The sequence below is a fragment of the Triticum dicoccoides genome, chromosome 5B (genome assembly GCF_002162155.2).
Source record: "Triticum dicoccoides isolate Atlit2015 ecotype Zavitan chromosome 5B, WEW_v2.0, whole genome shotgun sequence".
In the NCBI taxonomy this organism is placed as follows: Eukaryota; Viridiplantae; Streptophyta; class Magnoliopsida; order Poales; family Poaceae; genus Triticum; species Triticum dicoccoides.
Window position 1 is genome coordinate 441,507,407 of NC_041389.1, and position 1,995 is coordinate 441,509,401.

Sequence of the window (1,995 nt, forward strand, 5' to 3'; positions counted from 1 at the left end):
GGAGAACAACCTACTGCAGGACTTTCCCATTACGGTGGTGTGCGGAGGGGAGGAGAAGAGGTGCAAGGAGAGGAGGTAGTGTTTGCCTGCGCTGCCGGCCTGCTTAAGAGCATCTCCAACAGCCGCGCTATGCGTCGCGCGCAAAAAACCTGTTTGCCGCGCGCGCTTCGGCTGGTTTAGCACGGCCGCGAGCCCTGGCTTCAGCAGCCGCGCTATAATGCAGCGCGCGCACGCCGGTCCAGCAGCGCGCAAAAATACAGCGCGCGCGACTCGCCGGGCGCGCGCGACTTAGCTACAAAATGAGTTCGAAACAATTATCAAAATGCAATGAACATGTGAAATTTGTCACAAACATCTTCCAACCAAGTTCATGCCCACAAGTTCATGCCCACAAGTTCATCCAACCAAGTTCAAAATGCAAAGTAAAGTTCAAGACATATAAATGAAAGACACATCAAACATCTTCCTCGTCTTCGTCCTCATCTTCCGAAGACGATTCTTCCGCCTCCGAAGATGAATCTTCCTCCCTATCCTCATCACGCATCGCATCACGTGAAGCTCCGACGGTGTTGGCAAGATCTTCAATGGCATATTCACGGGAATGTGTGTGAGGAGGCACATCAAAAGATATTCCACCCATGGCCGGAGGTGCACCCATGCCTCCCATAAGAGTAGCGAAACTCATGCCTCACATGGCGGCCATAGCGTCAGAGGGTGCTCCAAAGCCACCCATGCCTCCCATGGCGGCCGGAGGTGCGCCCATGCCTCCCATGGCACCGAAGCCACCCATGCCTCCCATGGCGGCCGGAGGTGCACCCATGCCTCCCATGGCGCCGAAGCCACCCATGCCGCCAAGGCCACCGCCACCCATGCCGCCAAGGCCACCGCCACCCATTGTGCGGATCACGGCTCTTTTTTGGATCAAGACCTCTTCACGAGCAAGGTTGACATATTCCTTTTGCGCACCATTGAACGAAGATGTGTCCAAGAAGAACAAGTGATTCTCCCATTCCAACAACCTAGATCGCTCCTTCATGCCCACCTTCCTCTCCTCCAATGCCACTTTCCTCTCCTCGGTGGCCACCCTCCTCTCCTCGGCCGCCAACCTCCTCTCCTCGGTCACGGCATCTTGGTTCCTTGCCATTTTCCTCGCCTCGTTGGCTTCTTTTCTTGCCTTCACAATAGCTTCCATAGCATTTTTGAGCTCATCATCTCCTTTCCTCTTCTTCTTTTCGGTTTAGTCTTTCTTGCACCCATCCGGTCGTTTTGGCTTCGAGTATGAAACCGAGTTGGGTGTGGGGCTTCTCTTGCCGTCATCACTTGATGCATCATCCTCCTCATCATCATCATCCACCTTGCGTTTGTTGCTCACATGCAAATCATCCAAACCATCACGATTCTTCCATTTCTCATCATTCTTTAACACTTCATAGCAATGAGACAAGGTAAAGACCCTTCCTTTCTTGATCTTCCCCTTCTTGGTTTTTCTCGTCTCTTCTTTGAACAAGTTTTGTGCAATGTTAAACTACAAGAAAAACAAAACAAGTTAGCACTTTGGACACCAAAAACAAGTATGAGATGAACATATATGAGATGCCACTTACTCTATCATCCTCATTTGTGCCACTTGGGTTAATCTTGTCAACTGACTTTTGTGCGGCCGCCCACTTTTGACAATCCGAGTTGATTGTAGACCATCGGGACCGAAGTGATCTCTCCGAGCGGTCAATTCCACTCATGTTGTGAGCATCAAAGTATTCTTTCATTCGCCCCCAATACGCGTCTCTACTTTGATCACCTCCAATGGATGGATCCCTTGACACTTGCAAATAAGTATTGCATAGTAACTTGTCATCGTTGGTGCTGTAATTGCCCGCTCTTCCTTTCGCCACGTCGACAATGCCCTCACCCTCCTCGTCCACCTCAAACTCATGGTCTTCCAAATGGATGTCATTGGTTTGAGACCAATGCGAATTGTTGGACCCAACACCCATA